General features: G+C 37.6%; 1 pseudogene; it reads right to left on the minus strand.

The window, feature by feature from the left end:
* Positions 1–6,403: 6,403 nt before the first annotated feature.
* On the minus strand, positions 6,404–6,498 carry LOC113189999 (U6 spliceosomal RNA; annotated as a pseudogene).
* Positions 6,499–27,561: the final 21,063 nt, after the last annotated feature.

The raw sequence follows: 27,561 nt of genomic DNA on the forward strand, positions 1-27,561 counted from the left end.
TGGGTAATTTTTTAACTGTCATTTTATTTATAGTATAGAGACTTATTAACATTTAAAAAAAATTATTAAACCATTAAAATTTGTAATATTGTTTTTGTGTGCATTCTTCTGTCTTAATCAGTATTTTCTGAGGTTTGTCAGTTTTATTATTGTTTTCAACATATCAACTTCATTTTTTTCAACGTTTTATGTTTGGTTTTAGTTTTTTCCTCCCATAAATTCTTGCTTTTTTCCCATTATTTCATTCTTTCTATCTGTTTTGGTTGATATTTTTCTAACTTCTAAAGTGATGTGCTTAGCTTACTGACTTTTACCCTTTCTGTTTTTCTAAGATAAACATATAAGGTAAGACATTTCCTTTAATATTGATTTAGCTACAGTTCAAAGGTTTTTATTATCTTTTAGTTCTAAGTATTTTTAAAATTTCTTTTCTGATTTCCTCTTGACCTTTTAGTTATTTGGTTCTGTTTTGAAAATTCCAAATTGAAAAGGTTTAAAATACTTCTCATATTATTAATGCATATTTCAGTTGAATTAAGAGCAAAGATTAGGGATTACTTGATTCAAAATTGTTAAAACTTTGCAGATCAGTCTTGGCCCAAATTTTAATTTCATCATTTGTTGATTTTTTAAAAAAATGCTTCTGCTTCTGGAAACATTTATGAAAGTTATGTTAAATAACTTGACTGTGCAGTTAATCTCCCCCAATATACCTTATATACCTTTTTTCTTTCTTCTAAGTCCAGAGTAGCTTCCTAGCTCTCGACCCATCTGAGATCCAAGCAATGCTCTATGACCATTGTGATGCACCAATGTGTTGAAACACGGCTCCTCTGAAGCAAATTATCACCTGATTTCCACTCAGGTGCTTTAAGGCAGTTATTCCTTTCTACCTTTTTAATTTTTGGTCACCACTAAAAATTACAACTCCCTGTGATACCCCTTTCTTCTTCTTCCATCTTCATCATCCTCTGCTTTCTCTCATCCTCTGAATCTTCTCTCAGTTCTGACCATATGCCATCCTGAATCCTAGGATTCTCTTTAAACCTAAGTGAGGAACCTCTTCAGACTCCTCTTTTTGATCCCTTTCTGTCCCCTGAATCTCTAAGAGAAGAGGTATTTGGGACTGGCAAATAGAAGACTTGATTTTCTTTTTGTAGTGTGTTCTCAACGGGTCCTGTTGATTGCTTCCTCCTTGAAAGTGGTGTTTACACTGCCCGTCTTCTCTTCTTGACCTCTTTATCCTTTTTGAAGCCATTTTAGCAGAGCTTCAGTTCTCATCCGTCTCTTCAGTGATAACAGGGGATGGTACTAACTGTGTCCTGAACAACTCATTCTGTCTACAAATGAAAAAATTAGACACTGAAAGAATGAAGTCCTTCTGTATCTGTGGCTAGGTCATGGCCTGATTTCCAGACCTGTCCCTGGAATGAGCTAAAATGAGCCAAAGAGTTCATGTGCAGTTTATTTCAAACATGTTAACATGTTTTGTTTTCAGGGATCTCTGTGAAACCAATCCGTTCTCCACAAGGCATACCACATAATTTTTTTTAAATGCAAGTTTAATTACTTCTCTCCATTACTAAAACCTTTCAAAGGCCCTGTAAGTCTCCAAGGTTAAATTTCAAATTTCTTAAAGAGTGGTTTACAAGTCCCTGAACCATCTAGCCAGGGTTTCTCTCTCAGGTTCAACACTGTTCTGTGGTTTCATGCTTTTTCTGCTTCCCGGTTGAACTTTCTGGGCTTCTATATGCTGGTTCCTCTGCCTGAAATGTCTCTCCCTAGTTCACCAACCTGAGTTCCTCCCACTTATCCCCTAGTCTAGATTGAGGCATCATTTCCAACAGGAAGCTTTTCTTGAAACCACCATCTCCTCACCAGGACTAGGACATGTGCCTCTCAGCTGTGTTTCCCCAACACTCAAGGAAGCCCCATTTTAGTGCACACGCTGCCTTATCTGAATATGAATGCTCATGTATCTCTCGTGGGACTCTAAGCTTTATGAAACACGTTCACTATTGTTTCTCTTGTGACTGACATAAAGTAGAAAATAAATAATTTATAGATATTATTTTAAATTCTTAAAGTTCAATATAGATTGGGGAAGATTTAGATGGTTGGCATGGTATATAAGAAAGAGTACTTTTACTGTAGCTCAACTAGATTTAGTTAATTGGCTAAAAACCGTGAGCCTGTTTCCTTCTCTTTAAGAAAAGAATTGATTTTCTCACAAAGATATAGAGATAATTAAATGAAATAATAAATATAAAATTTCTTTAAAAAGTGTAAAACATTGCAGTGGGAAGGTGTTATAATCAGACTTATTTTTGGTTGCTTGACTGATTGCATTTAAACTTAAAAGGACACTGAGGGAAATAAGTGAGCAGCAGACAACACTTAGGTAGGAAAAATAGAATGTGCAGACTTTGGAGGTCCCACAAACTCTGCTAGATGAGGTTCCAAAATCAAATGCCTATGGCCCTGATCTACAGTTTATTACCCCTTTCCGGCAGTATGTCCTGGGGCACAACAGACATATATCTTCCATCATCCATCATCACTCACTCACAGAATACGAAGGAGACCAGACTTTTGAATATGAAGGAGACCAGATTATTCACCCACACTATTCCTATTTGGCATAACAATTTTTTTTAAGGATTATTTTTTCTTTTCTTTTAGAATCAGCAATTCAATATCTCCCTTTCGGTACCAAGAAGAGAAAGAAAAGTAAATCACAAGAACTCTTATAAAGACTTCAATGTGCCTAACTTACTGTGCTTATTCTCATTTATTCTACTTTTCCTGTTCCCCTGCTCTAACCGTCCTCCCCAACATCCTTTCTTTCTTTCAGTGGTTGATAGCACTGAGGCCTGAATTGCAATCCACTGCCTTAGTTTGCTTTGAGCTGCTCTACAGAATACCTGAGACTGGGAAATTTAAAATGAACAGAAATTTGTTTCTTTCAGTTCTGGAGACTGGGAAATGTAAGGTCAAGGAGGCCTTCATGTGGTGAGGGCCTTCCTGCTGTGTCATTACACTGTGGAAGATCATCCCATGGTGAGAGAGCACATAAAACAAGAGATCAAACATGGAGCCCCAAGCCCTTATATGATCAACTTTAGTTGGCTCCTGACTTAAACTCCTCCCATTAGGCTCCTGCTCCTAGCCCGGTTGCTTTGGAAACTAAGTTTTCAACACAGGCTTTTTGAAGGACACATTCAAACCATAGCAGCCACCTATATAAGATTTACTTATTTTTCTTAGTAATTCCCATGTACACATAAAGTGTACCTGTTAATAAACTTTTCTTCTTCTCTTGTCAACTTCATTTACTATGGGGGGGGGAGGGGGCATCCCAGCTAAGTACTCAGAAAGGTGAAGAGAAAATTATCCACTGCCTCCTACAAACGCCATTATAGTCAACTCACTGTGTTAGGGAAGCAAGAATGAATGAATAGGGCCATTGTAACTAATATATACCTACAAGCTAATAATTATAGTATATGTTAATAATGATATGGTGATGATGTGTATAAGATATAATGGTGGTATAAGTGTAGTACCCAAATATGCCTAAGGAAATCTGAGAAGGTTTGCAAAAAGAGTTCTGCTTTACCTGAGAGTTGAAGGACAAATGACAATAATGCATCCATAGGCTTGGAAGAAACAGAAAACTCATCAAAGTGGAGCAAACAGTACGGAGAAGTGGCAAAATAGCATATGTTCTTGAAGCAACATGCACTTAACATTGTTGAGATGGACTCCTTTCTGAGGGAAGTTTAAAATTAGCAGTAGATGGGTAAGGTGGTTTCCTCTGCAATTATTATTCAAGCTTTGAATGTTTCTGCCTTCTTGGAAATATGAGGTTTGCCAAAAAATGAAATATACACCTAGACTTCACACTTCCTCACTACTAGAATTCTGGGTGCTTATTTTGTGTGGGTGTGAAGTAGGTGGGAAACAGAGGGAAAAGGCAACAAAGCTGAGATCCTGATGTGAACTCAGTCACTGGGCAGGTCACCATTTTCTGAGCTGGCCTCCCAATTTACATACAAGAACAAAGTGAGCTCAAGGGGCAAAAGAGCAAGACAAGTCCATCTTCAGAGAAAAGATGACATGCACACACAAGTCCTTATTGACAGCAAGCCAGTTGTCTTCCTATGTAGCTGTTATCTTTATAACCAGTGTCTTTATCCTTGTTGATCGTTATTATTTGTAATTTTGTTACTATTGTTTTTTTAATGAAGATCTGACACTTTTATATCTTGAAAAGCAGAGTAACTTGCCAACTTTTCTTTTTCCTTGACAGTTCTTCTCAATGTTTTCACTTTGCATTGGCATGTTAATTTCTTCATCAAATAAGTTTGTAAAAATGGAAATGTTAAGGCCAGCACAGTGGCACACACCTGTAATCCTAGTGGCTTAAGAGGCTGAGACAGTAAGATCATGAGTTCCAAGCCAGCCTCAGCAAAAGCAAGGCACTAAGCAACTCAGTGAGCTACTGTCTCTAAATAAAATACAAAATAGGGATGGGGATGTGGCTCAGTGGTCGAGTGCCCCTAAGTTCAATCCCAAATACAAAAAAAAAAAAAAAAAAATGGAAATGTTAAATAAGTTGAAAAGACACAGTTATGGTTATATAGCTCTGAAGAAAAGTACTGATATCTCCAATCAGTACAGAGCTTTAAGAAAAAATAAAGCTTGTCCTTTTATCCATCCTAAAAAGAAGAAAATCATTATAGATTTTCTAATAGAATGGGAAGCAGCCTGAATACAATAGAGTCCTATAGCCATCAAAGTGACTGTCAGATCCATTCAGTTATCCACAGGACTTCATAACTTCTGCTCATCCAGAGACAGAAAACAAGAGGAACCTATCAGACAAATGTTGTCACTGACCTATGGTCCTGATTAGGAAGGGACTTGGACAAATTTGATCCTGGTTGGTGCTCCAGCTCTTAATGATGTTCCTGTCCAACCATTAAAAAAAGTAAATTATTCCAACACCCTGATTCTGGTGCTTAATATAATTCAGGTTGGCTTTATCATAAAACTGTATTTTAAGTATTTATAAACTTCAGTTTAATCTCCAAATCAATTTCTCCACAAATTATTTACTTGCAAAATGTACAGAGAATGAAAGCTTAAGTGAACACAACTTAGAAAGGAAAAGTAAGCTTTACAATGTTAAAAATTAATTGGGTTTACTATTTCAACCTCAGATATTTCCAGGCAATTTTCACAATAAAATTGTCTATCACAATATCTATTTTAGAAGAATTTCTACAATAGAATTCATTAACTCTAATATTCTGCCTCCAAGTGTATTTCCATATTTTTTCAGAAAAGTTTTGAAGGCCCTGTCACACAGTTTATTTTGTTCTTCTTTCAAAGTATGCTTGCTAATATTAAACAAATAAGATATGTTTTCTCACCTCAAATTGATTTTTTTTCTCTCCTTTAGAGGGTGTTGAGTGCAATATGGTAAAATATGTTAAAAGAGATTTCTGGTTTTGACACAAAATTTTAAATGTAAATTCAAAGTTATTGTTTCCTCCTCTCCTTGTCATTTTGGTCTCCAGTGTTCAACTTCTGAAATGTTCTTATCACATATAAGTTTTCAGAATTTTCTTGCAGTTATAATTCTTTTCAATGAGGCTCTCTCCTAGAAAATAAAACCATTCTGCTCCTTTTCTATGAAAATCCAAGGGCATGTGCACTGCTGAGTCCCCTCCCGAGGGCTCTTCCTGCAGGGTGGCGTAGGCTGCTGTACCTGCCGTGAATACTACAGGCTGCCTTTGAGTCACTCTGTGCCTGAAGCAGAGGGCTCGCTGCTGCTGTGCTGTGCTGTGCTGTGCAGGGGACAGATGCACATTGCCTGCCCACATGCCCTCCCTGCTGGGGTACTGATCCCCTTGTCCTAGCTAAGCATAACCTGATGAAGAAATGGTACAGATTCCTGCTGGTGAATCCCCGGCCCATGGTACGGCATCAAAAGAATCACTAACCATGTGTGCAATTGGTTCCTGTTTTTTTTGTTTTTTGTTTTTTGTTTTATAATTTTAATTTGTTATACATGAAAATAGAATGCATTACAATTCATATTACACATATAGAGCAAAATTTTTCATATCTCTGGTTGTACTCAAAGTAGAGTTACATCCTTCTTGTCTTCATACATGTACTTAGGGTAATGATGACCATCACATTCCACTATCTTTCCTATCCCTATGCTCCCTCCCTTCCCCTCCCTCCTCCTTTCCCCTGTGTCCTAGCCAGAGTTCATTTAATCCTCCCAACCCCATCCCTCCCCCACCATGCGCAGCATATTATAGATCAGCATCCTTAAATCAGAGAAGCCATTTGGCATTTATTTTTTTTGGGATCGGCTAATTTCATGAAATATGTGGAATGCTTCATGAATTTTGCACAGGTACCATGCTAATCTTCTCTGTATGGGTCCAATTTTAATATATATGCTGCCATAGTGAGTACTGGTTCCTCTGTTTGAGAGAGAGAAACATTTCTTATTCTGTAAAAGAATAGTAAATAGGAAGTTTCAACTAGAGTCTTCAGATACAGCAGCTATAGAATTCCGAATAAAGGTGTCAGGCCCAAACGTAGATTTTCAAAGAAAGATTTGAGAATTGGTTTTACAACTCTAGAAACCTCTTATCCAGAAGATGAAGATGAAATAGCTAAGGGTGGGGATTAAAAAAGGAAAAAAATCTGGGAAGGTGATTTATTAGGTGAGAGACCACGGAAAGGGGAACTGCCACTTAGTTCAGGACTGGTGACGTTGACAGGCATGTCCTTAGGGCCATTTGACAAGTATTCTTGCAGTTGGCAATGCAGATGATTGAAGCCTGTTTCAAGCCTGCCTGCAGCACCCAAATAAAAGTCCTATACTTGCAAAGAGGCTGAATTCTCATGGGATTGTGTGTCAAAGTCACAGACATCCCAAGGAGTGAATGTGGAAGCAGCAGTTGGTAGTTGAGCCCAGGGTCTGTGTAAAAGGCATGTCCTATTCAGTGTGGCTGTGAGGGTAACAGGAGTGGATTTCCTGCCAAAGGAGTTGCTGAGTGCATAGAGAAGTGAGCAGCTGCAGGATAGGCCCTAAAGGTTGAGGACCTGATTGTGTTGGAGCAAAGATTTATTTCTGATGAAAAGTGCTTTGGCTGCAATTGAAATGATGAAAGTGACTTTGTTATATAATAGTTAAAATTAGAAAAGTCATTGGATGTTGTGTGCTTCTGTTCAGGGGAAGGTCAATCACCACTAAGCAGGTTTAAGAGGAGAATGAAAAAGTAAATTTATTTTAATTGTTTCATCCCAGGAATCCAATAGATTTTTTTTTCCCCTGATACCATATAGGATTCCGAATGTCTCCTGGAAGCAGAAGCATGAGTTCCTAGGCTCTTTGAGACCTCACAGTGAGCAGTACAGAATTGTATGTACACAAGTCAAGGTCTAGAGAGCTAGCAGAGCAAAAAACATACTTTATGAGCAGTGCCTGCTTCCTCCTGGAGGGGCACAGGAGTTGCTGCATTTTGAGGGCCACTGAGAGTTAACTTCTCCTAAGGACACAGCACCTGGGTTTGGGTGGCAAAAGCTTCCCATGCTCCCCTTCCAGCCCAGCATGCTGGATGAAGCCCTTGCCATGGTGGGAGGGTGTAAAATGGGCAGTTATATAATTTCTTCCATTTATATGAATTGTGTCCAGGTTTCCTTATCTGCAAAATAAAGATGTAATAGTGCCTCAACATAAAAACTGTGTTCAGCACGTTCTGGCACATGGCATTCCAAAATGTTCTTTGATTCTCTTCTCTTTCAACAAGGAGAGGTAAGAGAGGAGGAACTCGCCTGTTGGGTTTTGACAACATTTAACCCTGGGGAAAAAAAAATAAAATGGAGAAACTAGGATTCTTTCTAGAGTCAGGAGGACTACAGGAGTTGGTGTTTTTTTCTAAAGGGAGAGTTGGTGTCACTTCAAACTATGGATTCACAGAGGCCGGGAGAATGCTTAGGAACTTCTGAGAGAGACAATATTTATGTCAACTCAGTGAATAAGGGATTTCTGGATTTGCCTGGGATCTTCCAAAGCACTGACACCAGAGGAATTCTGGGGCCTCTCTAATGCTTGATCTGTGTATCTTAAATTCAGCTTAGAAATAATTTGCTGTATTCTTCTTTTGCAAGAAGGTTCATCTGCTGTTCTCAATTTTACTTCCATGGTATGGTAAGGAGCTCTGTCTCATTGTAACAGTGAGTGGTTCTGGGTTGAGTTTGTAACTGCCATATGCAAGCACTGATGGATTGATGGCGACAGGATGGACTGGAGGTATGAACAGCTGGGTCTGCTGCACAGTTTCATAGTGAAAGAGAAATGAAGGTTTGGATCTGGTAACATCTGTTTGAATCCATTCAGAAAAGCCAGATTGGAACTACTCAAGTTCAAAGATTTATGACTATATCTTTTCCTTTCAGTGCCTGGCAGGCTCCCTGCTCAATAAATATTTGCTGTGTAAATGAGGAATTCAGAAAAGAAGAACAAAATGGGGTGGAGGCAGGGGAAGACAGAGGAAGATTTCAGGTCACAGAAAAAAAGAACAAGGAAGCCACATGGGATGAGAAAGATGCTGATGTGAAAAGAGTAGGGCACTAATGCTCGGTCAGGGCAGTGTGAAGGGTAGAGTAACTTTTCCAGAGTCTACAGAAGAACATCAAGCAAAGTGGTGGGAAGGAGTAAGCAGAAAGGAAAAAGAAAAAAAAAAAAAACAACATTTCCATTTACAAAGACCTCTGAAAGATGTGAGTGCGTTTGAAATCCCAGGAAAGAGGAACAGTATAGATTCTATAACAGGGGGCAGAAAGTGAGGAGTTGGTGGAAGTGAGAGTGAAAGCATCTTCCCAAAGCAAGAAAGGACCCCCAAAGTCCACAGGCACAGCTAGAGGGCCACAGTGGAGCAAGGAGGAGAAGCCTGAGGGAGGAGAGTGAGAGAAACAAGAATGTGAGGAAATCATTGTGTTTATTTTGCAATGTGAGAGATAATGGAGAAACCATTTTCCTCCCTCCCTCCTTTTATTACCCTTTCCTCTCTTTCTCTTGGGAGGGGGGGAATGTTTTAAAAAAATCATTTTAAATATAAAACCTAGAATTTAGCTTTTTGTGGTAATCTGTGTGCACATGAGGGTACTGTGAGACCTGTTATGTGAGGACAAATGCAGATGTGGAAGTCAGCACTACACCAGGTCCAAGACCCAGGAAGTCTTCCTTTCTCACAAGCTGGCCGGGAGGATGGTCACTTGGGGTAAGTCCACAGGGACTGGACAAGACTCAAATGCAAAGTGCTTGTGCCTTCCCCACTGTGAAAACTACCTCAGAGAGAGATTGTACAACACAAAGCCCAGCTGCCCAGAGGCCTGTGGGTTCAATGTTAGCCTTGTGAAGGTTCGTGGAAATACCTCTGGGTAGTTCTGGCCAGCTGCCTGAATCCAAACCTCTCTCCCTTGGGTCTCTGACGCGTCCTGACTAAACCAATTTACTCAGAGCATGAGGCACACTATTCGCATCAAAAGAACATGCTTTAGTAGATATAAGGCAGCCTTCCCCTGTGGCCGGTTATGCTTTGCTCTAGACAGGAGTCTGGCTGTCATCTGGAAAGATGTCCTTACTTTGCTGTGGGGCCAATAAAGCCGAAATAATGGGAAATGACATAAGCTTTTAAGTAAGTCTGCAGGAGAGTGAGAGTCTGGGGTGGGGGTTAGCACAGGTGAGCCGCACAGAACAGTAGGAATGCAGCCCAGCCCATGGGGCCCTTAATTGCCGTCCTTAAGTGGGGTCTCTCCTGAGCAGATTAGTGTGTTGGTTATGGCAACAGAATTCTAAGCTGTCAAGATGCTGTTTCAAATCCCCAGCTTGGCCCCCTTTGTCACTTGGCCAAGGTTTTGGCCTTTCCAAACCAATTTCTTCATAAATGAAATGAGCAAAATAACACCAAACTTACTGAGTTTTCCTGAGGTTTAAATAAAATTCCTAAAATATTTAGCACAACAGTGATTTTCAAGTCTGACTGCATGTGGGAATTAACTAGGAAAGGTTTAAAACAATCCCCAGGCCATTGTGCTTCAGTCCAGGCAAATTTGGTCAAAACCCCTGGGACTGGGAACTGGGATTGTGTGTAGCAAGCTCCCAGGAGATTCTGATTCCCCAGGAGATCTGTGAGCCATCTGAACCACTTCCTGTTCCCCTAAGAAAGAATGCACTGGAGATAGATTTCAATGACCACATGCAGGAAAAGTGCTTACCACTGCACTTAGTAGATAGGGAGCACTCAAGAAAAGAGCTATTTTCTATTTACTCTAATTTCATTACTTATAGTGATTTACAGTTGAGCCTGTCTATAGGCAGTAGAGAATGCAGAGTGTAAATTTTCCTCTGCAGAGTGTCAAATGTGGTCAGAGAAAGCATAACAAATCTTAAAGATATTGGACTAAAGGAATATGATTTTTCTCAGTGCCAAATCCTTGTCAAAATAAGTCAACAGTCATAGTTTCTTAGAAAGTCAACTCTTGGCAGAGAGGCAGGAGAGCAGAGAGGATGAGAAGGTGATCTCCCAAAGCTGACTGTCCACATTCCCAGCCCAACTCAGTCACTAGCTGTGTGATCCTGGGCAGTTTATAACTTCTCTGTTCCCCAGTTTCTTCATTGATAAAATAAATGGGCATCAGGGATACCATGAGGAGTAAATAAGTTAATATGAAAAAAATATTCTGAAAAGTGTCTGGCATTTTGTAGTCACTCCTTAGCTAGCAGTAGGAAGGAGATGATTTTTAGTATTCTTGACTTTTTCAAGATGTTTGTGTGTCAGAAGGTGATCAAATTCTAAAACAATATGCTGTACTTTTGGTATGCTTCAGGATCACTTAAGAATCTTGTTAAAAAATTTAAATTCTTCTGGAATCTGATACAAAATTTATTAACCTCTACTATTATGAAAATAATAGATATATTTGTCTGAGTATCTGAGTTCTCCAGAATCAGAATTAATAGCATATATGTGTATATGCACATTATTTACATATGTAGCACATATATATATGTGTGTATATATATATATATATATATATACCTATGTATATGTATGTTTGTGTGTACATATGTATATGTATATGTGTGTATGTGTGTGTGTACACACACACACACACATGACTTAGTATAAGGAATTGGCCTGCTCAATTCTGAATACTGAGAAGACAAAAATCTAAAGTAAGCAAGCTGAAGACCCAGGAGAAACAGCAAAGACCAGTGCGGCAAAACTAGCAGTTTCCAGAGAGGGGCAATGAGAGATTAGAAAAATAAAGATGTACACAGATTTTGAAGATATCAACTGGGATTGGGTGGAGCACAGCTCTCTGATGGAGATGCAGGTCTAAAGAATTATGCCAGCAATCTTTATTATATGTGTCTCATGAATCAGATTAAAGACTATGCAAACATTATTCTTTGTATTCATGAGAGTTACAGAGTTAGCAATATTATGCAGTTTATTCCTAAGTTACATACTACAGTCACAATGTGAAATATTAGGAGCTTTCTATAGCTCTCAAGAGTGTCCATTGTTTAAAGTTACTGTTATGGGAGCAGGCTCAGGAGCAGCAGAGCTGGTGAAACATTGTAGTTGTCTAGTGAAAGAGTTCCTTTATTCCTAGAAGCAGTGTGCCTGAGATCAAGGTTGAGGCTAATAAGACTCTATTGCAAAGCCTCCTCATGAAGGGCATTACCATTGTAACTAGGCATTCTGCACCTTTGCACAGAAATTTTCCCAGGTACCAATTATGCCAAAGCCATGAAGTCATCAGGGACCCCAATTTCAGACACTGCTCTCTCCCACTGTCACTGCTCTCCACAAAAACTAACCATGAAAATTTCAGACAGAGTCCAATAGGAGAAAACTGATGGTCCAGTTAGAAGACAATCAAAGAGTAACAATTCTTTTTTACTCAACCTTTTATTCTATTCAGGTTTTCAACTGATTGAATGAGGGCAATCTTCTCTACTCAGTCTATTGATTCAAATGATAATTTCATCCAGAAATACCCTCACAGATACACACAGAAGTATTATTTAACAAAATACTCGGGCACCTGGGACCCAGTCAGGTTAATACATAAAAGCAACCACCATACTAGATTCGGTTCCAAAACAGAATGCAGAATCCCAGTGTTGCAAATTATGTACTACTGAGTGCAGAAGGAAGTCATAACTGACTGTGTTCCATGAAGTTGGATTGTCTCAAGGAAAAAAAAAACAATTTATTTTTTAGGAAATGGGGATGGAAAATTGCTTTAATTTATCAAGATCTTTTGAGGACCAAATGATATGATTACAATATATGTATGAAGTAAATTCATGTTTTCTGAAATATCCTAAGAGGTTATCAGCATTAGCTAATTATTTATATAAGAATGAAACTTCCTTATTGTTATTATTTGTAATCTAACTTGTTTCAACAGAATGCAGAGTAAAATAACAGCTCCCAAGTCACAATGACAAAAAAGTTTTTATTAGCTTATACACTCTTTATGATTTGGGTCTGACAGCCAGAAACAAAACACAGCTTTGATGAGGAAGGAGAAAGTAAGAAGAAGATGAAAAATTTGGAGGGTGAAGATTAACTAGTGTCTTTTCTTAAAATGGAAAATTTGTTTGAACCTCAAAGAAAATAATCACTTTTAGCTTTCCTACGGTTCAAAAAGGGAAATAATGACTGCTATTGAGGAAAACTGATAACTACCATGGTATTATAATAAACTGGGATAAGTTTTAACTTTGAATTGATTATCTTCCCAATTCACTGCTGGAAATATAATTTCCTAAAGCAGAAGAGTTTGAGAAGCCCCACTATCCCATAATTTCCTTTTAGAATGCACCTAACAATTCTGAGCATTATTTTTTTTTTTCCGTGAGAGAATCCAACTTCATAGAGATGCCATATGTAGCCAACTTTATTTTTTAAAACCAATGCCACACTAATCACTCCTGTGATGTTAAAAAAATATATATATCCATCTAGGGCCCTAAAATAAGAGTGAGTGAGTATTAGGGACATTTTCTCTTCCTCTCAACCTCTCAAAGGAGAAAGGTTAAGGGCAAGTCATTCTAATTTTGGAGCTAATAAAATCTTTTAGAAGTCTTTCTTTGAGTAAAGCTTAGAACCCACAGCGAGGAGAATGTCATGAACCACCAGAAACTCCCAAGGAAGTTTTCCAATATTTCTTGCTACTTTCTGTATCCTCAGAAATTGCCTGTGGGCCCTAGAGCCATTTTTACAGATGATTAGTCTTGGGTACTTTATCATTCTTCCTGGTATTACCTGAGAAAGTGACTCATGATTTGTGAGTCCCCTTTTACTCAAAGGCAATTTTGATGAGAGTCAGATGGCTGGATTCTAACCACAATGTGGTTGTGTCTGTCTCAGTGATTGGGGGGTACAAAGAACACCGGACCTGATTACTGTACAGAAAGAACAGTGTCTCCCCCTAAACTTCCCCAAAGAGGAACAGAGAACCACCAAAATTATATAAAGTCCTCTGTGTGAACTGAGAATCATAGGCTGCAATTCTATCATGGCACTATATGAATCATAAATATTTTAAGATTTAAAAAAATCACTAAAAATAATCTGTTAAAAATCCACTTAAATGCTATCTCAATCTTGCTACCTGTGGAGAGGCCTACCCTCCATGGTCCATGTTACATACTCAGCCCTCTCCCCACTAATTAGTCATGTTGCACAGAATACAGAAGTTACTCTGTCCTTTATGACAAGATTAATATCTATTCACCTGAGATTTAATTAAGGTATCAGAAGAGGAGTTTAATTAATAAAGTTCATTGAAATTTCTGTTTCATCATTTTATTTTAATGTTTCCATAAAAATCATTTTATAATGATTTTACATCTGTAATCTCATATGGGGTTGTCAAATATTCATAATTTTTCTGATTTTGAATCTTACTCAAATCTTAATCACCAGATGAAATTGCTTTTCCCCTCCCAAATTCTGAGTACTGCAGGTTTTTTATTTAATTATTTGCAAAAGTTAAGCATCAGCATTTACTCTGCTTATCTCTTAAATTCTCTTTATCCCTCTTTCTCCTGAAGCCTGTAAGGTAATGGCCTCCCTCTTTTTAATTGTGATTTACATGTTTGATTAAGCAGTGTTGTATCATCCTATAATTCCTGAAAAGTTCACAAATTAACACGTGGATTTTCTGCAATCCAACCGGGAAAGGATAAGGAAGAAAGAGGAAAGTATGTGGATATCAGAACCTTAATATAAAATCCAGAAATTTTAAAAAGAAATAAGTAGTACTCAAAGTAGAGCCAAAATACCAGAGGAGAAGAGAACAGGGCCTGTGTGGGAACAATAGTCTGAAGAAAGCTTTCCACTTTTCCTAAAGTCCTGGGCACCGTAGCACCAATTGCTACTTCAGAGCAGAAGAGTAGCCTTTGCCTGCCTGGAGCTGGACTAGGCTGGTAATTGGATAAAGCTATGTAGTGATATACCTGGATGTTTTGTTCAGGGTGCCCCTCTAGGACTGAAGCCCTTACATCCAGCTGCAAGAGAATTGGGGGCTGACAGCTCACAGATGAGGCTAGTCAGCACTTCCCTCCACGGAAATCAGCTTCTTGAGCAAACCCAATCTGGTTGCAGCTTGATTTACAAATCCTGAATAAACCTCTTCACCACCTGCATTTTATGGACCTTGTGATTACAAATCAAGGCAAGAGAAGGGGACATCAGTGATGTAAGGTGTTCTCCTGAGTGACTAAGTAGAAGTTGCCTGGTGATGAAGGCACGAAAGGTTGTAGAGCTGAGATCAACAGCAGAGAAGAGGAGTGTGGGAATATCTTCTACATTCATATCTCAGATTTCCAAGGAGAGGATCTTCCAATGGACCAACGATGGTGCAATAAATCAACTGATTACATGAGTTCTCTCAGACTGAGGTTAAAAGAGATAGAGAGGTCAATTTCTAATTCTGGTTGGTCAATCTGTTTTTACCTCAATTGAACTGTCTGCTTGATTTGAACTTTGGATTTGAAAACGGCTCTGTATTAGTATACTGCTCAGTAAATGCTACAAATATTCAAACTCACAATTAACCATTTCACTAAGCTAATTGGTCTTTTTCCAACCTCTTTATATTCTAATACCTGTTCTTTTCTAAGGAAATATGCATTCCAATATAGAAATACAAAAAAGACAAAACTGAGTAGAGTTTATTTTAAAAAATGTTGCTTTTAACAGAACAGGTGTAGATATTGGGTAGTTCTTTAGGTCTGTAAATCCCCAAATCATCAGAATTAACAAGCAAATGTTCATGCAGTATTAGGTCAGGTTGCCACTCAAGTGCAATTCTACAGGTGGTGGCGTTAGAAACAAAGGGGATTAAGGATTTCATACAAAAGCCTTCTGCTGCAAGGGGAACTACTGTAGCAGGCCGGCTGAAGCGCTGTAAGACCCCTCCCAAATGGACTGTGTGTAGATAACCCACTTACTCTAGTAATTGGTTTCCATGTCTGCAATATCTCTTCTAAACACTGCCTAAAAAGATGCTCATCACAAGACTCTAAGTGAATATTCAAGTGAGTAACTATGAGTTTGACTAAATTTATGTTGTACATTTGGCAGCATCCTTTACGAAACAGTAAATTATAAAAGGTGCAAATAAATGGATAAGATGATATTACAATTACAGGAAGAGGAAATGGAAAATAACATTGAAAACCAACAATGGGAGGTAGGACAGTAAAGGGGGGAAAGTAGTCAAAGAGGATAACAAATCAGGTTTAGTAACATCAATAAACAAACATGGATAGAAGAACAAACCATATCTCAATAATAACCCTAAATGTTAATGGCTTAAACTCACCAATTAAGAGACACAGGCTAGTAGAATGGATCAAAAAACAAGACCCAACAATATGCTGTCTACAGGAGACGCATTTGATAGGAAAAGATATACATAGACTGAAGGTGAAAGGTTGGGAAAAATCATATCACTCATATGGACCGCGGAAACAAGCAGGAGTGTCCATACTCATATCTAATAAAATAGATTTCAAGCCAAAGTTAATCAAAAGGGATAAAGAGGGACACTATACACTGCTCAAGGGAACCATACACCAACAAGACATAACAATCATAAATATATATGCCCCAAATAATGGTGCAGCTGTGTTCATCAAGCAAACTCTTCTCAAGTTCAAGAGTCTAATAGACCACCATACAATAATCATGGGAGACTTCAACACACCTCTCTCACCACTGGACAGATCCTCCAAACAAAAGTTAAAAAAGGAAACTATAGAACTCAATAACACAATTAACAACCTAGACTTAATTGACATATATAGACTATACCACCCAACATCAAGTAGCTACACTTTTTTCTCAGCAGCACATGGAACCTTCTCAAAAATAGACCATATACTATGTCACAGGGCAACTCTTAGACAATACAAAGAGGTAGAGATAATACCATGCATCTTGTCTGATCATAATGGAATGAAACTGAAAATCAATGATAAAAGAAGAAAGGAAAAATCAAACATCACCTGGAGAATGAACAATAGGTTGCTGAATGATCAATGGGTTTTAGAAGACATCAAGGAGGAAATTAAAAAATTCCTAGAGTTAAATGAAAACACAGACACAACATATCGGAATCTATGGGACACATTGAAAGCAGTTCTAAGAGGAAAATTCATTGCTTGGAGTTCATTCCTCAAAAAAAGAAAAAAACCAACAAATAAATGATCTCATACTTCATCTCAAAATCCTAGAAAAAGAAGAGCAAAACAACAGCAAAAGAAGTAGAAGGCAAGAAATAATTAAAATCAGAGCTGAAATTAATGAAATTGAAACAAAAGAAACAATGGAAAAAATTGACAAAACTAAAAGCTGGTTCTTTGAAAAAATAAATAAAATTGACAGACCCTTAGCCATGCTAACGAAGAGAAGAAGAGAGAGAACCCAAATTACTAGCATACGGGATGAAAAAGGCAATATCACAACAGACACTTCAGAAATACAGAAGATAATCAGAAATTACTTTGAATCCTTATACTCCAATAAAATAGAAGATAGTGAAGGCATAGATAAATTCCTTGAGTCTTATGATCTGCCCAGATTGAGCCAGGAGGATATAGACAACCTAAACAGACCAATAACAATAGAGGAAATAGAAGAAACCATCAAAAGACTACCAACTAAGAAAAGCCCAGGACCGGATGGGTATACAGCAGAGTTTTACAAAACCTTTAAAGAGGAACTAACACCAATACTTTTCAAGCTATTTCAGGAAATAGAAAAAGAGGGAGAACTTCCAAATTCGTTCTACGAGGCCAACATCACCCTGATTCCGAAACCAGACAAAGACACTTCAAAGAAAGAAAACTACAGACCAATATCTCTAATGAACCTTGATGCAAAAATCCTCAATAAAATTCTGGCGAATTGGATTCAAATACATATCAAAAAAATTATACACCATGATCAAGTAGGATTCATCCCTGGTATGCAAGGTTGGTTCAATATACGGAAATCAATAAATGTTATCCACCACATCAATAGACTTAAAAATAAGAACCATATGATCATCTCGACAGATGCAGAAAAAGCTTTCGACAAAGTACAGCATCCCTTTATGTTCAAAACTCTAGAAAAATTAGGGATAACTGGATCATACCTCAACATTGTAAAAGCAATCTATGATAAGCCACAGGCCAGCATCATTCTGAATGGAGAAAAATTGAAGGCATTCCCTCTAAGATCTGGTACAAGACAGGGATGCCCTCTCTCACCTCTTCTGTTCAACATAGTCCTCGAAACACTGGCCAGAGCAATTAGGCAGACGAAAGAAATTAAAGGCATAAAAATAGGAAAAGAAGAACTTAAATTATCACTATTTGCAGATGATATGATTCTATACCTAGCAGACCCAAAAGGGTCTACAAAGAAGCTATTAGAGCTAATAAATGAATTCAGCAAAGTGGCAGGATATAAGATCAACACGCATAAATCAAAGGCATTCCTGTATATCAGCGACAAATCCTCTGAAACGGAAATGAGGACAACTACTCCATTCACAATATCCCCCCAAAAAATAAAATACTTGGGAATCAACCTAACAAAAGAGGTGAAAGATTTATACAATGAAAATTACAGAACCCTAAAGAAAGACATAGAAGAAGACCTTAGAAGATGGAAAAATATACCCTGCTCATGGATAGGCAGAACTAACATCATCAAAATGGCGATATTACCAAAAGTCCTATATAAGTTCAATGCAATGCCAATCAAAATCCCAACAGCATATCTTGTAGAAATCGATAAAAGAATCATGAAATTCATATGGAATAATAAAAGACTCAGAATAGCAAAAACAATACTAAGCAGGAAGTGTGAATCAGGCGGTATAGCGATACCAGACTTCAAACTATACTACAGAGCAATAGTAACAAAAACAGCATGGTACTGGTACCAAAACAGGCGGGTGGACCAATGGTATAGAATAGAGGACACAGTAACCAATCCACAAAACTACAACTATCTTATTTTTGATAAAGGGGCTAAAAGCATGCAATGGAGGAAGGATAGCATCTTCAACAAATGGTGCTGGGCAAACTGGAAATCCATTTGCACCAAAATGAATCTGAATCCCTATCTCTCGCCGTGCACAAAAGTTAACTCAAAATGGATCAAGGAGCTTGATATTAAATCAGAGACATGGCATCTGATAGAAGAAAAAGTTGGTCATGATCTACACGCTGTGGGATCGGGCTCCAAATTCCTCAATAGGACACCCATAGCGCTAGAGTTAACAAATAGAATCAACAAATGGGACTTACTCAAACTAAAAAGTTTTTTCTCAGCAAAAGAAACAATAAGAGAGATAAACAGGGAGCCTACATCCTGGGAACAAATCTTTACTCCACACACTTCAGATAGAGCCCTAATAACCAGAATATACAAAGAACTCAAAAAATTAGACAATAAGATAACAAATAACCCAATCAATAAATGGGCCAAGGACCTGAACAGACACTTCTCAGAGGAGGACATACAATCAATCAACAAGTACATGAAAAAATGCTCACCATCGCTAGCAGTCAGAGAAATGCAAATCAAAACTACCCTAAGATACCATCTCACTCCAGTAAGACTGGCAGCCATTAGGAAGTTGAACAACAATAAGTGCTGGAGAGGATGCGGGGAAAAGGGCACTCTTGTTCATTGCTGGTGGGACTGTAAATTAGTGCAGCCAATTTGGAAAGCAGTATGGAGATTTCTTGGAAAGCTTGGAATGGAACCACCATTTGACCCAGCTATTCCCCTTCTCGGTCTATTCCCTAAAGCCCTAACAAGAGCATGCTACAGGGACACTGCTACATCGATGTTCATAGCAGCTCAATTCACGATAGCAAGACTGTGGAACCAGCCTAGATGCCCTTCAATAGATGAATGGATAAAAAAAATGTGGCATTTATATACTATGGAGTATTACTCTGCATTAAAAAATGACAAAATCATAGAATTTGGAGGGAAATGGATGGCATTAGAGCAGATTATGCTAAGTGAAGCTAGTCAATCTTTAAAAAACAAATACCAAATGACTCCTTTGATATAAGGGGAGTAAACAAGGACAGGGTAGGGACGAAGAGCTTGAGAAGAAGATTTACATTAAACAGGGATGAGAGGTGGGAGGGAAAGGGAGTGAGAAGGGAAATTGCATGGAAATGGAAGGCGATCCTCAGGGTTATACAAAATGTCATATAAGAGGAAAGGAGGGGCAAGACAAGATAATACAAATGGAAGAAATGATTTACAGTAGAAGGGGTAGAGAGAGAAAAGGGGAGGGGAGGGGAGGGGAGGGGGGATAGTAGAGAATAGGACAGACAGCAGAATACATCAGACACTAGAAAGGCAATATGTCAATCAATGGAAGGGTAACTGATGTGATACAGCAATTTGTATACGGGGTAAAAGCGGGAGTTCATAATCCACGTGAATCAACCGTGTAATATGATGTATTAAGAACTATGTAATGTTATGAACGACCAATAAAAAAGAAAAAAAAAAGATGATATTACATATTTGGGTTTACCCACTGAAGTTTGTTAAAATTTTGAATAATAAAGGCTTGTTAGTTGAGAAAAGTTAAAGGAAATTTCTAAATTGTTTATTTTTCCTATTAAAATCAGTTTTGATGCATAATTTATATGCAAAATTGTGCCTATCTTGAGTACAGTGTGATGAGTTTTGAAAAATGAATACTTTGGGCCAGGTACAGTGGCGCATGCCTGTAATCCCAGAGGCTCAGGAGGCTGAGGCAGGAGGATCACGAGTTCAAAGCTAGCAACAGCAAAAGTGAGGCGCTTAGTAACTCAGTGAGACCCTGTCTCTAAATAAAATATAAAATAGGGCTGGGGATGTGGCTCAGTGATCAATTGCCCCTGAGTTCAATCCTCGGTACTCCCCCTGCAAAAAAAGTAATACATCATGTGACCATCATCCCTCAAAATTCCAAATTGTTATTTTATGACCAATCTGCTTCCACTCCAGGCTTTGGAAACCACTGCTTTACTTTATTTTACCACTGAGTTGCTTAAATTTATACAAATAAGATCTTACAGTATGAAATAGCTTGTGTGTAATTTCAGTTCTCAGTGTGATTTTGAGATTCACCCGTATTGTTGTGGTTATCAGTAGTTGGTTCATTTTAATTGTTGAAAAGTATTCAATTATTTCAGTATACCACTTTTTTGTTAGTCTATTCATGTTTTGATGTGCATTAGTTTTTTTTTTAAATCAAGTTTTGGGGAATAAAAATAAATCTGTTATAACAAGTCATTATGTGGACACATTCAGGAACATTTTTGAGCATTTATCTTAGAACACTTTTAGATTTACAGAAAGGTTACAATGATAGCAAACTGTTCTTGTGCACCCTTAACCCACTTTCTCCAGTTAACATCTTATATAACCATTTCACACTTGTTTAAACTAAGAAATTAACATTGTACAGAACAGCTAACTATGTTATTCAGATTTTACCAGTTTTTGATTGATGTCATTTTTAAGTTCCGGGATCCAATCTTGGATACCAATTGCCTTTAGTTGCCACGTCTTAGTCTCCTCTGACCTAGCATAGTGTCTCCGTCTTTCCTGGTTTTCATGACCTTAACAGTCTTGAAGCATGCTAGCTAGACATTTTTATAGAATACCTCTCATTTAGGGGGGCATTGTATGTGCTGTCTCATGGTTAGATGGGGACTATACCAGAGAAGTGAAGTGCCTTTCTCCTAGCATCATATTGGGGAGCACATGATCCATACAAATTATTACTGGTGAAGCTATAATATGGATCACTTGGTGTTTGTCATATTTCTCTGCTGAACAGAAACTTGTTTCTCCATTCTGTTCTTCTGATAGTCTTCAATGAGTTAAAGGGCTGGGTTCCTTTCTGGAGGCTTCAGTAGACAATCCATTTTCTTATCTTTTGCAGCATCTGGAGGCCCTCCGCACTCCCTGGCTCACCACCTCTTACATCTTCAAAAGCAGCAATGACTGCTTGAATATTTATTGCACTGCTTCAGTTTGACTCTTCCACTTCTCATTTCTAATACAGACCTTTGTAATTGCATTGGGCCTATCCAGAAAATCAATGATAATCTAACACATATCAAGACTAGCTGATTAACAACTTCAATTTATTTGCAACCTTAATTTCCCCTTGCCACTAGATATAACATATTCTTAAATTCCAGAAATTAGAATATGAACATCTACCAGAGGCCTTAATTTGCTTAGCTCAGGGATTCTATACTACATTATTTATTTTGGTGCTCAAATTATTCCAGCTTTGCCTTTTCCTGGTTGGTTCCTGCATTCTTTGGATATATCTCTGTTTTTTTTTTTTTTTTGAGCAATTCATTATTTTCTGTCATAACAAGGTGCTCCAGGTTTATCTTTGTTTTTCCTATCCCATCCTTAGAATCAGTCATCTCCCAAAGGAGTCTTAGTTCCTTTGATTGGGGAATAAAACTTAGAAACCAAGATCTAGGTGCTGGGTTGCTTATTACTACTGAGGTGCTACTACTTCTAAATCAGCCAACAGAGTTGGGAATTACATGTATAGTGTATGCCATATATCTTAATCATTTATGCATCTAGCAGATGTACATGTGTTCATGTTGATTTCCCCAACTCCTGCCCAGTACTATAGGTTTGCTTAAGACTTATCCCCTTGCTTATTGTGACTCTTTTCTCTCACAGATAGAAATCTGTCTCCCATCATCTATAATTTATTTACTTATTTCCTTGGTCCTAGTATACGTGTAAAGTACTTTCAGAGTTGCTAACCTAGACCTTTCTGAGAAACAAATTTAGGAACTAGAGTAGTATCTATTACATTTCTTTTGTCTTTAGCTATACAGTCTCCAGTAAATGTACCATTTCCAAAGTTACTGAAGTAAGATCTCTTTCCCTCAAACCCTTCTCTGAGGTTGTATGATGCATTTGTAATATAATTAGATTCATTTTTTAGTTGTCTGCATTCTATCTCCTGCTTTCTTGGCTGATTTTAAAGAATTTTCATACATTTATGTTTACTCTTTTTTAAAGTGTAATTCTGTGAGTTGTGACAAATTCATAAAATTATATAGCCATCAACCAGTACGACAACAAAAAGTTCCAACACCATAAATATTTATTTGTTGTAATCTATTACTTCTTTCCTTTTACAACCCCTTACAACTGCTGATTTTTCCTTCCTTAGAGTTTTGTATTTACAATATCATATAAATGCAATAATATAATTTGTAGTTTTTAGTGTTGGTCAAATATATTTATTTTTTTTTAATTTATTTTTTTTTTAAAGTGAGAGAGAGGGAGAGAGAGAGAGAGAGAGAGAGAGAGAGAGAGAGAGAGAGAGAATTTTTAATATTTATTTTTTAGTTCTCGGCGGACACAACATCGTTGTTTGTATGTGGTGCTGAGGATCGAACCCGGGCTGCACGCATGCCAGGCGTGCGCGCTACCGCTTGAGCCACATCCCCAGCCCCAGGTCAAATATATTTAAGGTCCATTCATTTTGTTTTGTGAACCCATAACTCATACCTTTTTATATTTCTGAATAATATTTCATTTCACAGCTTACTTTAGTTTGTCTACCCATTGATATACTAAATTGTTTCTAGTTTGCCAGTTTGGAATAATGAGTACTGATTCTACAAACATTTGAATATCAGAGTCTCTTTCTCTCTCTCTCTCTCTCTCTCTCTCTCTCTCTCTCTCGCTCTCGCTCTGTGTGCCTGTGTGTATGTGTGTGTGTGTGTGTGTGTGTGTGTGTGTGTGAATATGAAATCTCAGTGTGAATATGAGATCACAGAACACTTGAGTGAATACTTAGAAGCTAGGAACAAGTTATGGGGTTGTATGTTAAATATTATGTCAACTAAAGTGTCTGTACTATTTTGCATTTTGACCAGCAGTGAATGAACATTCTTGGTGTTTCACATCCTTCTCAGCATTTGATATTGTCAGTTTTTAAAAATATACTCAACAACTTTAGTGAGTGTATAGTGAAATGTCATTTCGGTTTTGATATGCATTTTCCCAAGGACAATGAATGTTGAAAACTCGCCCCCACTTTTTTTCCTGGTACTGAGGTTGAATCCAGGAGTAGGTTACTTAAAGCCTTGCTAAATTGCTGAGGCTGGCTTCAAACCTATAATCCTCCTGCCTCAGGCTCCTGAGGCGCTGGGATTACAGGCATGTGCTACCATGCCCGGCTGAAAATCTTTTCATATGCTTATTTTCCATCCTCATAGCTCCTGTAATTAAGTCTCTGATTACATCTTCTTTCCACTTTTTTGTTGAATTGTTTATTGTTGAGTTAAAAATGCTCCTTATATATACTAGGTACAAATACTTTATCACACATATAAATATTTCTCCCAGTCTGTGGCTTGTATTTATATTTTTTAAACACTGTCTCTTGCAAAACAAAAGTTATGTATTTCCTTAAGTCCCAACTGATGAATGCTTTCATTTGTTGATCATGCTTTTGGAATATCTTAAAATTTATAATTGCACTGAAGGTCACACAGGGTTTTTTTGGTTTGTTTGTTTCTATTTTCTTCTATAAGTTGTATAATTGAAGTTTTACATTTGGGTGTATGATCCATATTGACTTTATTTTTGTAAAAATGGTAAAGAATGTGTCTAAGATTTACTTATTGGTTTGTTTTTACATGTGATTATCCAATTGTTCCACCACCATTTGTTGAAAGGGATGTTTTTCTCCATTGTATTGCCTTTAATCCTTTGTTGAAAAATTATTTATGTAAGTCTATTTCTGTCCTTTGCATTTTGTTTCATTGATCTATCTTTTTATAATTATCACAGTGTTTTGGGTAAAGTAGGTTTATGGTAAGTCTTGAAATGTGGCAGTGTAACTTCTCCAACTTTGTTCTTCAGTGTTATTTTTTGTGGGGGGAGGGGTTACCGGGGATTGAACTCAGGAGCACTCCACCACTAAACCACATCCCCAGCCCTATTTTGTATTTATTTAGAGACAGGGTCTTGCTGAGTTGCTTAGCACCTCACTTTTGCTGAGGCTGGCTTTGAACTCATGATCCTTCTGCCTGAGCCTCTCAAGCCACTGGGATTATAGGCATGCACCACCTTGTCCAGCTCTTCAGTGTTATTTTGATTGCTATATTTCTTTCACTAGATGTTTAACATTTAGAATCAACTTGTTGATATTTACAAATCCTCCCTGGAAATTTTACTGGGATTGTATTAAATCTATAGATAAAGTTAAGAGGTGGCCCCAAGTTTCTGGCCTGAGGAACTGAAATCAGAGACAAGGAGTAGTTTGAAGGGTGGAGAGGGATTGGAATAACTTAATTATGTGAAAGTAAGGGCTCTCAAGTTATATCTAGGGAGAAAGATGCCCAGCAGAAAGTTGAATAGATGGTGATGTTTAAGTCCATGGTATTCCCTTTTAAACTTATAATAAGGGCAGCTCCATTAATGAAATGTGTCTATTCTGAAGGCATACTTTGGTTATAAAAATGTAGTTTTAAGAGACAGAATAATTTAGAGACTTAAATTTGGGTAACAATAGATGATTTCTCTCCCAGATAGTCCACAATACTTTTCTCTCACTACTGTCAACTGAGGTTAATTCCTCCATTACCCTGTGTCTAGCACTCGTGCTTCTCTGGGAATGGTCCTCTCAATCCTAATATTGCCTAGCCAATCTTCCTTGTGTCCAGTCCTTGTAAGACCCAAAAGAAGGGCCCTTCCCTTATTGGAGCTCAAATCAGTCAATTCTTGGGCATCCTGCACCTCATATCAGTAACCCTGATTGAGGTAAGTCTTCCCTTCCCTTCCCAGTTTTCTAGAAAAAAATTTATTCAAATTTGTTTCCAAAGATTGAATGTCTCTATATTCTCCTTAATGGAGCTAGGATGACTTTATAAAGATGCAAATCTGATCCTATCACTTTCCTGACTAAAAGCATTTTAATGGCTCCCCCATTCCCACTGGATAAAGTCCAAATTCCTCAACATTATATGTAAGACTCTTTGTGAAACTCTCCTTGCTTTACCCTCCAGCCTCTTCTGTCATTAATGACATGCTGTGATCTAGTAAAATGAATTTTCCCCTGACTTCACAAGATTGTAGAAAGTGCTATTCCTAAGAGTTCCCATATTCTCTGTGCTTGCCCTATTGGAGCACATTTCTGAATTGTGATTTTCTGTATTTATCTGTATCACCTTTTACACTATATGTTCTCTATTGGCAAGGACAGGGTCTTGTTCTCTGATATGTCTCTAGGAGCTATCACAGTGCTAGGAAGATAAATACCTTTTGAGTTTAAAAAGACATGATAAAAGGAAGGAAAGAAGGCAGGCAGGCAGGTAGGCATCACTGTACTTATTTTCACAAGACAATATAACCTAATACTTATAAATTTTTACTAGGATCCTAGTCTCTGGATATTTCACAGAGGTCGTACACATAGAGAAATTACATGTTCTAAAAGCATTTTTGTAGAGCAAGACAATATTTTCAGGGCTCTCATTATATTACACAACACACACAAAAAGAGCAATTATGGCTTATCTGGCCACCCACATAATGAACCTGAGTTCTTCTTGTCAAAATGACCTTGTAGGACTATGTGGAGTGGTATTGCAACCATAACAGCAATTGAAAAAAGATCGAAGGCCCAGAACTCATAAAGAATAGATGAGGCATAAATTGGAATCAGGCATGTGTGTCACCCATCTTAAAATGTGCACAGAAATGAATTAAATAAGTCAAAATAAGATCTGGTAAGTTGCCTGTCAGACAACTGAGACTATTTGCAGCAAGAGTCATCTTAAAATCGTTATGACAAAGCTGATTTGAACAGGTTGAGAAACAACATAAATAATGAGTCCTATTTCCCTAAGAATAGTCTTAATTTAATTGAAAATTCATAGTTGTTTTAGATTACAAGGTCCAAAGGTAAGCTCAGGTCACTCTAAGGCTGTATTATCAGATTGACAAGACACATTTGACACCTTGAAAATAATTGAACACATAATTGCAAAATATATATCTTGCTTAGCGGATTGGAAAGAGTGCAGCTTCGAAGTCATTAAAATATTTTAAGTCCTGTCTCCATTGCTTACTACTATGTAATCTTTGTTGGAAAAAACTATCCCTATATTTCTTATATGTAAAATGGGACAAAGTGGATCTACTTTAATGATCTCCTGAAATAATGCTTTGAAGAAAGTACTGAGCACATTTTCTTATCCAGAGCAGAAATGCCACAAAAGAATAACAGTTGTCTTGAAACTTGTCCCTTTCCAGTCTGTAGGAAACAGAAATGGTTTTCAACAGCAAAAGTCTTTCCCCAACCATATTTGCATTGGGCATATGAAAATAACATTAAATGGGAAAACTGAGTTTTATTTAATTTCAGCGTATACTTTTGGTTAGAAGTATTTATCTATTTTCCCTTCTTTCTGTTTCCTAGTCTATCATGTATGATGAGTATGTGGACCATTCTGGGTGTTCCTAACTATCTAAAGCATGTGCATCATATAATGGTGACTAAAATAAATCCTTAGAAGTTCAGCGTTATTTGGAAAAAGTGCTATAGGTCACTGATTCCTCTTACTAACAACTTTTAAGCTTAATGGTTTGAGTTCTATAGAATGTAATATGTAAAACCCAATTGAAGCTACTGTTAGTAATATTTTGGTATAAATCTGTTTTTGATTCTTTCTTGAGGACTACTTTTAATAGGAAAATAGCAGAGGTTCTTGGTGAAGGAAGGGGTCATCCTCTGGGATGAGCCCAGCGGTGCCTATGGCTAGGAGACTGCCACAGTTGCTGAGGATCCAGGCTGGCTCCACCCCAGGTACCAAATGCCACAGCTCTAGATGCTGCTGTCCATGGGTATACTTTCATTATGTTT

This window comes from Urocitellus parryii, chromosome 4 (genome assembly GCF_045843805.1).
Source record: "Urocitellus parryii isolate mUroPar1 chromosome 4, mUroPar1.hap1, whole genome shotgun sequence".
Taxonomy (NCBI): Eukaryota; Metazoa; Chordata; class Mammalia; order Rodentia; family Sciuridae; genus Urocitellus; species Urocitellus parryii.